Source organism: Canis aureus, chromosome 33 (assembly GCF_053574225.1).
Source record: "Canis aureus isolate CA01 chromosome 33, VMU_Caureus_v.1.0, whole genome shotgun sequence".
NCBI classification, from domain to species: domain Eukaryota; kingdom Metazoa; phylum Chordata; class Mammalia; order Carnivora; family Canidae; genus Canis; species Canis aureus.
Window position 1 is genome coordinate 38,078,444 of NC_135643.1, and position 13,334 is coordinate 38,091,777.

The following is a 13,334-nucleotide window of genomic DNA, read 5'->3' on the forward strand; positions in this document are numbered from 1 at the left end:
AGTAAAATGAAGAAATAGGTGGGTATAGGATCTCAAGGTACTTCAGAAATGCTATGCAATAATTGTAATTTGAAAAGTGGCAATGGCATCCATTAAGGAACTTTTAACTCTTGATGTTCACCAGGAGGGCAAAGGTGCCTCTCTTGATACCTCTTGAATTCAAAGAAATACCCAAACAAAAATTAATTTGAATTTTTGCCTCATTAATAATACATATGCATATTTATATGTATATGTGCATATATATTTATCTGTATGTGTGTGAAGGCAGAGAGAAAATATAACGATGGCAATAATATTTAGTAAAGCATTATGTTAAAAATATCTTAGATACCTTATATCACATATTTTGCTAAGTTTGTTCACTGATTATAAATAAAGAAGTGAACTGGGTTTGACTTTAAAAGCTCTAGTTTGTATAGAGTTCTAGTTTGTTTAGATAGTTCCATCAAAGAATATGAAATGTCTCTTCAAAAATCCAACTATCTGAAGAAATACGGTAATGTTCACTTATTTAGGCAAAGACCTTGATTCTGCCTTTTCTGTTTCTTTATCCCATGACAAAATGTACTCTCAGTGGCGCTGGTCATACTTTGCCAGAACTGAAAAAATAAATATTTCAATTGCCTCTTCCTCATAAACATGCATAGAAACCATAATACAGCTTGAAAGCGAAAAAGCTCAGCATTAGAGTCGGCCTTGTTTCTCAACTCTTCTGGCTTTCAGAATAAAACCACAAAGTTTCTTCTTGCTTTTATAAATCTCCCTTAAAGATAACATTTCTAGAAAAGCTTAAGAATTACAGGGTTTGGCACGTCAACTAAGTTTTTCTTAAAAAAAAAAAAAAAAAAAGGATGTAAATAAAGCAGACTGCTTTTTAATGGAGACCTGAACAGGAGGAAGAAGGTGGTGGATGAGGCGGGGTCAGAAAGCCATTTTCTACTCAACTTAGAAAACTGAGATTTTACTGTTTGCCTTGGTCCAGATGTTCAGTGTAAAGACTAATCCACTGATGAAATTTCAGAAATGAGTTGTGAGGTCTCACAGTAGAAAACAACAACAACAAAAACCAGGTTTAGTATGGGACACCTGGGTGGCTCAGTGGTTAAGTGTCTGCCTTTGGCTCAGGTCATGATCCCAGGATCCTAGGACTGAGCCTCCCTCAATCAGGCTCCCTGCTCAGTGGGGAGTCTGCTTTTTCCTCTCTCTTTACCTGCCATTCCCCTGCTTGTGCGCTCTGTCAAATAAATAAATAAAATCTTTAAAAAAAGAAACCAGACAGGTTTAGTATAATACATAAGGTAACTGTTGTCATGTCTATACAGAACAACCTTTTGTCTCTCCAAATCACTGAGCTCAGGAGAGAGTGTATTTAACAGCAGAGTTATAGTTTGATAAGTTTAAGATATACTTGAGTTCTAAAGGCATTTGTTTTTTTTTTTAAAGGCATTGTTTTTTATATAAACATTTAATTAGCGAACTTGTTACTGTAAACTGCCACTGTTAAAATTATCTAGAAGGAGGGAATCTACCTTCCAGGAAATTCTGATATAATCTAATGGTTAAAGCTGAGAGCCACAGAAGATTTTAAAAACCTCCCCAAGAATTTGAAATGTACATTTCATATACATACTTAAATGTATATATATTCAAATACTGACACATAATATTTTTTAACACATACTCCATGTTTAAGAGGCAAAAAATGACAAGTGTTTGTCCTCTTTAGCTGGTGATAATAATAATAACTAATCTGAAGGGAAGCAAACAAAAAGATGCAGGTCCCAACCAGAAATTCTTAGGATAGTGAATGGAGAATTAGAATGAGAAGTAAAAGATAACAAAAATGTAATAATAAGATAGCTTTTCTTTTTTTTTATCAAAACTCCAATTATCAGTCATGACTTTGTTGCTGTTTTATTCTATAGCTTCAACTTCTGAAATCAGAAGATGCTTTCAAAAATTAAACCAGAAAGTCTGCAATTCGCCGGCACTCCAGTCAACTTTACTTTTCTCACCCTTTTATTTTGAGAGTTCAAAGACTATAATCAATTCTCTGAGAGACTTTAGAAATATGATGCCATTATTTGCCAGACAAAGCAGAGGTAATAGGTGGAAAATTAACCTTATTTTTACCGATATGATTTACCCAAAGGCAGGCCCAGCTTAAAATTACCGTGAAACTGTCGACAGCTAACACCTGAGCATTCCAGTCCTGGCAGATTCAAACTTGCAGAACCAAAAATAAATGTCTAGTAATAAACTAGAGGCGAGCAATGACTGTATCTAGGCTGTAAAATACACTCACATTTTTTCTGTTTTCACCCTTTTGGAAACTGGATGATGGATTGGTGTGTAAGGTCTTCAGACAATTGAGGTGACAGTAAAGAATGTTAAAAGCTTTTTAACTGTTTACATTTTCTTTTGGGGCAACAGGACTCAAATGGTTTCTAAATTACACTGCCTTATTTCATCTCTCTCAGGCCATGTTGAAAACTATCAGAGATTTTCTTTGCTCTCTCCAGATGTCTGCTTATCTGCTCTACAGTAGTCTGCGTGAGCTCATAAATAGCTAATCTCACTTTTCTTCTGAGTTCAACTTTAGTGTATACAGCTTCATTAAAAAATCAAATTATTTCCCAAAAAATCTCAAAGGTTTTTTTTCCTCACCAAGGACATTACATCATATTTACTTCACTAACATTTTCAGATTTTATAATTTTGTTTATAACTGTGCTTTAATCTTTTGGCCTCTGATATATTCCTGCCTGTTCTTTCTTTTCTGTTCTTCTCTTCAATGGGAAAAAGTGAAAGGATGGAGAGACTGGCTCTAAAAACCTCATCTGGCTATTTGTGGTTCTGGTCCAGTGTGGCATTGGTTTATACAACATGGAAGTGATGGGGGCGGTGAGGGAGGAAGAGGAAAAATAGTATTTGAATCTTTGGCTTGTAGTTTTTAGATTACCAGGGCTATACTTGTACCTTATTTGTACTAATTTTAATTAATATGTTTTAATTGAATAAAATGTTCCTCTTTTTTGTACATGTATAATACCATGCTCCACTCTGGACCACAAGAAAGAATATAACTCACTGAGAAATTGAGTTTAGTGTTAAAATGATAGAAGTAATTTAAAAAACAAAAAATTGGGGGGTTAGTTTCCCAAGTAAAAGAAGTAGACAACAAGATGTATCAAACAGTAACTCCTTGGTACTACCACTACAATTTAAAATTTTTTCTTATATTAGTAGATAATCAGTTCTTCAAGTATTCCTGCCTTTTTTTCAGGTAACTTTTACATCTGTACAGTAGGTGCTGGGTATATTATATGTGTTAATAAGGCATTCAGCCTGTCAGGATAGAAAAGACATTAAAGAAAAAGCATGCAAATATGCAATTAAAAGAATAAGGAATAGAAAGAATAGTTGGGAAATAATCATTAATAAAAGTTCTCTTTATCTTAAAAGGCAATGTTAAACCATTCAGATTGCATCCCCAGAGCAAAAATACTCAAAGAAAATGAAGTACAATGTAGAAAGATCCCATGTGAAGAATTGTTAAGATTTGTAGACTATGAGCTTTGTCTGGTATCTATATAACTAAGAAAAGTCTGAATACAAAACTCTTGCTAGATAGTCTCTCTTTTAGATAAGAGATGAATACCACAATGCACCTCAATATTAAAAGCTGTTTATAATCCTGGGAAACTAAAGAAAACATGAGAGTGTTTTTGCAGCACCAATCCAGTAGATGGCACTGTGCAACTAAAAAATAAAACTCATTTACTCAGTAGGTAATAAAACACTCAAGATAATTATGCTATTCATTTTATGTGAATCTAATAACACTTAACTTACATCAGCTATTACTGTCACAAAATTAAGAAACCTAAACTCTTTTGAAAAAAATTAAATCATGGTTAAAAATATTCTGGATGGAACAAACTTAAACAACATGAAAGGCTGCCTTAACCATAAATTGTATAGAAATTATATAGAAATTATAGAATTTGCCAAAATTATTGGTGCCAAAATAACCAATGATAATAGCCAAGAAAAACTTCAAGTTTCTAATCCCCTACCAACTTTTCCTTGACTATATGTGGGAAAATAGGCAGCCCCAAAGTATAGCAGGCAACCTAAAGATGACCTGGGAAGAGATGGGCATGAGGAAGCGATGCTCCCACTGCCAGGGTCCACTTCCCATTTGCCACATTAGTATTAAAGGCCAAAATAACAAAGCAAAATCGGTCATAATACTCAGCAATACACTGTGATGGAGAAATTTCTTCTCTTTTTTAGATTTTTTATTTATTTATTTTGGAGAGAGAGGTAGTGCAAACATGTGAGTGCAAGGGGCAAGGAAGAAAGAGAGAATCTAAGCAGACTCTTCGCTGAGGATGGCCAATACCAGGGCTCCATCTCAGGACCCTGAGTTCACGATCTGAGTGGAAACCAAGAGTCGGATGCTTAACTGATTGTACTACTCAAGCTCCCCAATAAATTTTTTTTTAAGATTTTTAAATTTATTTATTCATGAGACAGAGAGAGAAAGAAAGGTAGAGACATAGGAAGAGGGAGATGCAGGCTCCATGCAGGGAGCCCAATGTGGGACTTGATCCCGGGACCCTTGGATCAACCTGAGCCAAAGGCAGATGCTCAACTGCTGAGCCACCCAGGTGTCCCTAGAAATTATTTTCTAAAGCAAACATCTACCTTCCTGTTGGAACATCAAATCACAGGCAGTGGTGTGGATGAAGGGAGGGATAGAACAGAGAAGTCAAATCCGAAGAGTTCAGGAACACCTGGACTTAGGAAGGTGACACTGCTCATAGCCAGATATTGCTGGGTGAAAACGGTCTCCCATTGCCCCATTTCCTGCTCCTGATTTTTCAGCACCAGTTCTAAGTAAAGGTTCTAGAAGTTCTAATACATGCACATAAATTCTGTAACTACCTACTGTTCCCTATCTTTAAATATTTGCTAATTTTGAAAAAATATATATCTTCCAGTTTTTTTTATATCTTCCAGTTTTAAAATAGACTTAACTTCTCTCCCTTTTTTCTCCCTTTATGTCCCTCAATAGAAGTACCAGAGAAAATAATCAGTCTCCTGGACTATACAGTTGTCTCAACACGACCAATAGTCTACGTCACTTAGTGCCTGAAGGAAATACCTCAGCTAAATAGTTACTGGTAAAGGGAGAAAAATTTTTGAAGTGGGTCCTAAATCAGATCAAAAGTTTTAAAGTAAGATGATCTACTGAAATGTAACATGGTCCCCCAAACTGATAAAGGGTCACATTCAACATCAATTATATTCCTCAGTAAATCACTACAAATAGGTAAGAGCAGCAATAGTTTCATAATATCAAATATATTTTGGCATGCAGCTACTTCTTGGGATTGGAGCGCTGCTTATTTTTTGGTTCTATATCAAGAAGAGGTCAGTTGATAACTTGGATTAATTGGGGGGATGTAAGTAGAAGCATGGAAATGGTATGTGAAAAGATAATCCAGAACCTGTGATGAGCAACTACCCTTTAAAAATGTTAAACATTCAGACTATTAGGCATGCTGGAAGGCGAGCAGGGTTAGATTCCAAAGGATTATGCCCAGAAGCTAGAATGAAGAGAGAGTCTGTATCAAGTGCACTTATTAAAGATATTTCCACAGGAAAGAGAAATGAGAAGCAGCTTGTATATGTTTTCTATTTTTAGTATTGCCGTATATGACATTTGGTCAGCATACACTGAAAGAAAGGGAATAGAGCAATAGGCTACTTGCTGTACATACAATTTCTAAACAGCAGTAGTGTTTTGACTTTTTAAAATAGCAAATACAGAATGAAAAAATATTTGCTGAATGCCTTTTAAAATTGTTATGCATCTTCTGAAAAGAAAGAGCCTGATAATAAAAACATTCAAGGCATTGTACTAATTCTAAGCATATACTTCTATTTTCTAAGGATGTTTTTAGTTGGCTTTTATAAACCTAAAACTTTGTGTTTTCATATTTCCAGAAAAGTATCCTCTTGTTAGAGTGTCCTTCAAAGTCGATTTTTAGTTTTCTCTTCAAAATCACTGTTAGCTTACTTTTACTCTTAGAGCTATCTTAAAACTTACATTGGATTTGAACACCTTTTTAGTTTTGGATATGGGTCCTTTATATTGGGGGGGGTGTCTGTTTTGTGCATCAAGCATGGAAAATTCTGAAAAATTTTACTGATGCAAACCTATATGTAAGATCATAACTATTATCTGTATTATTTGTAGTTTACAATGCTTTCAAAAATATAAAAATGTCAATTTGATATTGAGGCACTAACAACATTGGAGGTGGGAATTAACCATTCACAGGTTCAGAAAGGAATGGAAGGTCAGTATTGAAAAGTGACTTATCCAATAAACTGCAGAGCTGCAGCTTGAATTCTCATTCATTTATTCCACCTATTTGCCTCCTCTGTGCTATACACACAGAAACTGCTTTGTAGATTGCTCCTACAGGAAAGCCTACAGTTTCAGAAAAGGCATCATTACTCGTGGTCTAATGATTTAACCAAGCCCTCAGTGCTCCCTGGTAACTATTAAAAGTCTTCTGTCATTTCTCTTTTTCTCTCTCTATAGGAGCTACTTTATACCTTTCAACCTCCAAATAAGCTCACTTTCCACCTATCTTAGCAGATCATATTGCCTCCTTGTTCAAAAAGAAAATAGAAGACCTCAGAAAGGAACTCCCTTGACTTTCCCTCTACCAATTTGCCAGCTAGATATTTAATTTTCCTTTCTCTCCCTCTCATGTTACAAAGGGAAGTGGTGTCCCTCTCTCCTCCTGACTTGGCAGAAGCTTTGTCTAAACTGGAACCAAGTCTCAGCCTGGATCCTGAGGGCTGGCTTAGACATTTCAACTGTATGTTCCCAAATTATCTTGAATCTGACAGCACTCAACATACAGCTTTACTTTTCAGTATCACTACTAAATTCTCAATTCATGACTCACAAGTCTAACATGTTTATTGTTTTATTTCCTAGAGCACAATACCTGAAAGAGTGGGCAGTCAACAGTTTTTGAATGAACAAACGAAATATCTATCAGGTACTCAAATACACCGTCATGAACTCAGGGCAGTTCTTGATAGCTGTTTAAGCGCAAAGTACAAATAAAAGAAGAAATCACTTGTGGGGGGCAGGGGGTCAATAAAAGCTTCTTTCAAGGAAGAGATGAGCAATTATGGGGAATTATATTTTCACTGACAGAAGAAGAAAATTCCAATTAGTCCAAATAGTGTAACACAGGAGGAAAAGCTTGGGTATATTGGTAGTTAATAAGCAAGTATCCTAAATCAGCTGAACTGAAGGGAGATTGAGAGGAGGGCTAGACTGATTCTGTGGAAAGGTATGTCCGGAATGGCCATGTTTAAGACATACATGTACATGCATGTACACACACACACACACACACACCTACCTCCAATCAGTTGTTATATTACATGGTAACGATTCTGACAAAAGATAGTTAAGAGATTTAACCATTCAGTAAATAAATGATGTCTTTAGAAAAACAGTATATTTGGCATAGGTTTTGAAACTTGCTTATAAATTAGTGAATTTTATAATGTTTTACAATTAGCATGAGTGATTTCTAGAATTTGTTTCATAATCTCCTGTATTTTTTTCAATTCATAAAACTGAAAAAACAAATTCAAAAGATGTTTGAATAGTTTAGCTTTAATTTTTAAAGTAAAATTTTTTAAGAGATGGGGAGTAAGGAGGAGAGTGAGAGAGAATCTCAAGCAGGCAGAGCCCAACATGGGGCTCAGTCTCACAACCCTGAGATCATGACCTGAACTGAAATCAAGAGTCAGATGCTTAACCAACTGAGCCACTCATGAACCCCAAAATAAATTTCTAACTTAAAAAATTCACTTATTAATGTAAGCTTCAGGTTCACTGCTGATCCCCAGGGCCTTAACTACAGAGTAAATTCTCAAAAAAATATTTGTTTAATGACTTGATAAGGAGGAAGAAACAGAAGAAGAGAAAAACTGGTTTGAAAGAAGTCTGAACTACAAAAAAAAATTAAAAATGAAAGAAGTCATGTTTAAACTTGAGGATATATGCCAGTTCTTCTACCACAAAACATTACATCTGGATGTGATAAACCCTAATATGCTAAAGTTCATCCCAAAATATGCACAAATAGGAGACTCTTTTCCTGCAATAGCCAAAAGTGTCTTAAAGCAGATACAGCTGTAACCTTTCTACCCAGGGCCTCTAATGCCAGGAGGGCTTTTTAGTTGAAAAGTCAAGTTGGACCATATGCTAGTCTAAAGAAGGGCTGCTTCTGGTAAGAGAGCATCCATAGTCTCAGAACAGAAAATAATTATCAGAGAAGAGCCCTTTGGTTTTCCTAAATGGCAATTCCTAGTTCATGACTAGATTATAAATGGTAGGGAATGGTTCTAAAGCTAAAACAACGGTCTGTTTAGATTGGGTATACTGATGCAGTCTTTCAAGTTAAAGGTATATTTGCAAAGATCAATATCACTTTTCTTGCTGGAACAGATATTGGAAACTTTTGAGTAAGACACTTCTTCCCAAGGAGCTATGATATTTAGAAATTCAATAGTTGAGAGAGATTTTCCCACATTTCTTTTAAACCTTAATTATATTATCTTTCAATTCTAAGAGAGAATTATATTTGTTGTCTAATTATAGGTCACTTGAAGGAGACATATTTGCTGTAAGAATGCACAGAGGATGAAAATATATTTTAGACCTAAAAACCCTATAAAATTGTTTGTTTCTTCCTAACAAAATAATTGGCAGTTTTCTATTCCTTAAAGGAAAGTTGTAAAATACTACACTTTAAAGATGAAAGTGTTAAAAATAATAAGCTTAGGAGCACACTCTCTTTGTTTCTCGGGCAGAATTATAAGTTAACCGAAGTCTTTCTTCCATTTATTTCACTTCTTTATGTGCTCATGAAAACACCTTAAAAACATGTTTCTCTATGCATGAGTCAAGTATTTATTTATATTTTTTTCTTTAAATTCAAGTCAGTTAATATTTAGCCTGGTTTCAGGAGTAGAATTCAGTGATTCATCACTTACATGTAACACCCAGTGCTCATCTCAATAAATGCCCTCCTTAATGCCCATCACAAATCTAATCCATCCGCCCACCACCTCCCCTCCACTGACCCTCAGTTTGTTCTCTGTAGTTAGGAGTCTCTTATGATTTGCCTCCCTTTCTGTTTTTACCTCATTTTATTTTTCCTCCCTTCCCCTCTATTCATGTTTTATTTCTTAAATTTCCACATATGAATTAAATCATATATTTGTCGTTCTCTGATTAACTTATTTCACTTAGCTTAATACACTCTAGTTTCATCCACGTTGTTGCAAATGGTAAGATTTTATTCTTTCTGAAATGACTGAGTAGTATTTCATTGTACATATATACCTCATCTTCTTTATCATTCATCAGTAAATGGACAATTGGGCTCTTTCGTAATTTAGCTGTTATTGATAGTACAGGCATCCCTTTGAATTTGCATTTTTGTATCCTTTGGAAAAATACCTAGTAGTGCAATTTCTGGGTTATTGGGTAGCTTTATTTGTAACTTTTTTTCAATAAGGCAGGAAAGAATATCCAAAGGAATAAAGTCTCTTCGACAACTGGTATTGGGAAAAAGGGACAGTGACATGCAGAAAAATGAAACTGGACCACTTTCTTACACCATACACAAAAATAAATTCAAAATGGTTAAAAGACCTAAATGTAATACAGGAAACACTCAAAATCCTAGAGGAGAACACAGGAAGCAACTTCTTTGACCTCAGCCATGGCAACTTATTAGACATGTCTCCCAAGGCAAGGGAAACAAAATGAACTGTTGGGACCTCATCAAGGTAAAAAGCTTTGGCATAGAGATGGAAACAATCAACAAAACTAAAAGGCAACTGACGGAATGGGAGAAGATATTTGCAAATGGCATATCAGATAAAGGGTTAGTATCCAAAATCTATAAAGAACTTATCAAACTCAATACCCAAAAAACCAAATAATCCAACCTAGAAATGGGCAGGAGATATGAATACATAGTTTTCCAAAGAAGACATCCAGATGGCTAATAGACACATGAAAAGATGTTCAATATCACTCATCATCAGAGAAATACAAACCAAAACCACGATGAAATACCACCTCACTCACACCTATCAGAATGGCTAAATTCAACAACACAAGAAACAATAGATGTTGTTGGCAAGGATGTGAAGAAAGGAGAACCCTTTTGCACTGTTGATGGGAATGCAAACTGGTGTTGCCACTCTGGGAAACAGTATGGAAGTTCCTCAAAAAGTTTTAAAAAAACAGAGCCAAGGCATTATTTAAATAATATCTTCTCAATCAGGCTTATCTGACTACTCTATTTAATCTGAAACCTACCATTTATCCCTCCCCACAGGCAGCCTTCATCTCCTTAACCCTGCTCTGCTTTTTCCTTTTTCCACATATTACATCATTTTCTCAATATGAGGTCCACTGCCTTATCTCTCCATTAAAACATAAGTTCCATGAGGGCAGAGATCTTTAACTGTGTAGTTCACGTACATATCTCAAATAACAATAATGGTAAGTGGCACATATTGGGTGAATAAACATCTGTTGAATTAAATCCTTGTTGGAATAAGGTAGAATAAATTAATAGTTCTTTATGCAGTCCAATCTGCTGTCAACGTAAATAACTGCTTAGTTACCATCCCTGGAGGCAGCCACAGACACTGACTAGATCACTTCCAAGTGATACAGCAAATCATCCTTGTGAGTTAACTTGATTTGGGCAAAGAGACAAAGCCATTTGGTGCAAAGACTTGAAAATAGGGTTAAGAAAAGTCGAGAAAAAATTTTTCACTTAAAAATGTTATGTGACCAATTCAAAAGCATCTGGAGGAATAAATACATCTATGTGTTTATTATATATCACTAATAAGCTGGAAGGAGAGGGAAGATGACTGCCTAATACATCAAATAATAAAAATTGATAAATATGAGCTAATACACATTTTCTATCATTTTTAAAAAGAAATGTAAAAAAAGGAGAAATATAGACAAAATTATGTTTGAAGTATTTATTTTTTTATTTTTATGTTTGGAGTATTTAGATAAAAGACTTTTTCTTTTTTTTTTCTTTTTTTTTTAAATTTATATTTATTTATGATAGTCACATACAGAGAGAAAGAGATAGAGGCAGAGACATAGGCAGAGGGAGAAGCAGGCTCCATGCACCAGGAGCCCGACGTGGGATTCGATCCCGGGTCTCCAGGATCGCGCCCTGGGCCAAAGGCAGGCGCTAAACTGCTGCACCACCCAGGGATCCCAAGACTTTTTCTAAATGTTTAAAACTGTAACAGAAAGGGAGTATGGAACATAGTAAATCAAAATAAATTCAAATCTCAACCCTATGTTAAAATATTTCAATTTACCTCAGTAGTTCAGTTTAGGATTAAGAAAAGTGATTTCTAATGCATGTGTTCCATGATATCTATACGCACCATATTTTACAAGTAAGGCTCTTCTGTTTCACCTGTATTTTGCAGAAATATTTTTCCAGGAAATCAATAATGCTCTTATTTTCCCAAACAATGAGTAACATTTTAAGGATTTTTTTCTTTATATATTTCATATGCCCTCCTTCTCACTCTCATAAATACACACACACACACACACACACACACACACACACACACAGTATGTATCTTCATATTTACAGTGAGATAATATTGAAAGAAACATCTATGGGGGGGGGGGGATAAAACTGAAACCTAAGCTAAACTTAGGAAGAATTTGAATTTAACTGTCCAGGAAATTCTTTAAGCAACTGTTTTCCTAGTCAGCACAGGTGTTTTGTCTGCCAGCAATATTAAAAGCAAGGATAATTTCCAGTGAGTATCCAAATGGTGATTTTTCATAAGAACATATGTGTAGGAAAGAAAATGTTTTCTTTGATATAGAACATGGAGATGCAAGTAAATGTCAGATGCCTGGAGAGAGATAACTCCAAAATATAAGTCCTAGCTTTAGCCTGGTTCCTAGATAGTCAGTTCCTTTTTTATTTACTTTGATACTCATTCAGTTACAAATACATTTATACACAAAGCAGATACTCAATAAATGTTTAAGCAAAGATATCTATTCTGAAACTTTCATCAAATTACTTGGCTCCAAAATTCTAATTTATTTCCATATATAAATGATACTGTGTAATGAAAATATCATATTAAATATTTGTTTAGTGCTAAAATGTTTCAGGAACTGTTTTAGGTCTTGGGAGAGCAAGTGAGGAAAAATCAGATATGCTCCCTACCCTCATGGATTCTAGTGGGAGAAAGACATCCACCAAATACACAAATAAAAAACTCAAACTGTGGCATGTGGTATAAGGGGAGCTACAAGGAGTCTAAATGTGGGATATCCTGGAAGGCTCTCCTGGGAAGGTGACTTCGAACTGAAATCTAAAAGTTGAATAGAAATTGATTAAGCTAAAAAGACAGGAGAGTGTGTGAGAGATTAAGGGGAAATTATTCCAGCAAATGTCCATGAAGCATCTTACGAAAAGTCAAAAACTATATAAATGTTTATGCAATAGTGAGTGCTTATCAGTTGAGTAATAAAGACCAAAAATTACAATATACTATTAAAAAACAGGTAACATACAAGATTTCCTCTTAAAAATACAAAAGAGCAGCTAACTCTTTCCACTTACATATGAATATAAATGTGAAGTCTGTATCAATTTCTCCTTCTTAGGTAAGATGTGTAGCTAGAATCATGGACAGTATATGTAACATCCCTCTTAAATGTATACATTTCAAGTAAACTTAAATTACTGTAGTTCGTATTTCTCTTCCTTGTATACAGTAGACTCTTCAAGTCAATGATTGCTGAGTTAAATAAAATTTTCCATGGAGGAATTTAATTATTATATAGCAAATAATCATAATAATAATGATAAAGATGACAAGAGTAACTATCATTCCTTATACCAGCTTTTTTAAAGATTTTATTTATTTATTTATTTATTTATTTATTTTATTTATTTTATTTATTCCTGAAAGACACAGAGAGAAAGAGAGGCAGAGACACAGGCAGTGGAAGAAGCAGGCTCCATGCAGGGAGCCCGACGTAGGACTCGATCCCGGGTCTCCAGGATCACACCCTTGGCCAAAGGCGGCGCTAAACCTCTGGGCCACTGGGGTTTCCCTTGCTTATTATTTTTAAGCAACTATCAGGTAAGGAGTTATAATTTTACTTATGAGAGAAATGAGGCCTA

The 13,334-nt window shown here is 35.0% G+C and overlaps 1 protein-coding gene across 4 annotated transcripts in view; it reads right to left on the minus strand.

The window, feature by feature from the left end:
- The window catches only part of SEC24D (SEC24 homolog D, COPII component), a 104,711-nt gene that overhangs the window by 45,937 nt on the left and 45,440 nt on the right, over window positions 1–13,334 (minus strand). The gene's annotated exons all lie outside the window — the stretch shown is intronic.